Source organism: Elephantulus edwardii, unplaced genomic scaffold, assembly GCF_000299155.1.
Source record: "Elephantulus edwardii isolate Elephantulus edwardi_28Jun2011 unplaced genomic scaffold, EleEdw1.0 scaffold00007, whole genome shotgun sequence".
Classification (NCBI taxonomy): Eukaryota; Metazoa; Chordata; class Mammalia; order Macroscelidea; family Macroscelididae; genus Elephantulus; species Elephantulus edwardii.
Genome location: NW_006399757.1, coordinates 12,558,464 through 12,559,451, shown reverse-complemented (window position 1 = coordinate 12,559,451; position 988 = coordinate 12,558,464).

Sequence of the window (988 nt, the reverse complement as noted above, 5' to 3'; positions counted from 1 at the left end):
AAAAAAAAGGATCAAGCAATTCACAGAAAAAGGGGGGAATCATATACCACACAAAGAGAAGTTGTTTGAATTATAAATGATCATTTATAATATACATAAATTAAACTAATTTGTTAGCTGTCCTCAAATTCGCTACCAAATTATGATGATCTTCTAAACAAAAAGGGTCAAATTATTGTGATCTGGATTTAGCTAACAATGAGCTATGGGCAGGAAGCATCTTGTTTAGAGTCAACAGGACCTGGTTAAGGGCCTTGAAATTTAAAAGTTGGTTGGTGTTAATTGTGTTTGGGCCTAATATTCTTTTAAGTGGTACTGCACTCAATCTGCAATACTTGGTAACGGGGTTGTTGTGATGCTGAACTCTGTGCCACTGGTGTGTCAAATGTCATAATGGTTACCCCTGGTGAACAGTATTTAGTGGAGCTCCCAGATTAAGACACGTTTGGAAGTAGGAATGGCATCGACTTCCTAAAAAAAAATAAAATTAAAAAAACACTTCTGAAAACTATATGCACTTAGCGAAGTGACTATAGTTACAGAGCAGGGTTCATGCCATTTGTTCATAAGGTCACTATGACCAGTGTTCGACTCAAATGCACTTAACAACAACAACAGGTTTACACTAGCTGACATTTTTTTTTTATTGGAAGTAGATCATTAGGCCTTTCTTCCTAGTCTGTGAACTATAATAAAAATAGCCCAAATGTCCATCAATAATGCATGGACTGAGAAATGAGATGGAAGTGGAACATAATACAGCACTGAGGAGCAATGATTTAAACAAATACTATATTATGTGTTGTTGCTGTTGTTATGTGCCGTCGAGTAGCTTGTGACTCATAGCGACCCTATGTACAACAGCCCTAAACTCTGCTATGTCCTGTGCCAATTGCACTGTCTCTGACACACTCATCCGGATTACCCCAATCACTGAATCAATCCACCTCATAGGGGGCCTTCCCCTTCTGCGCTGTCCCTCCACCCT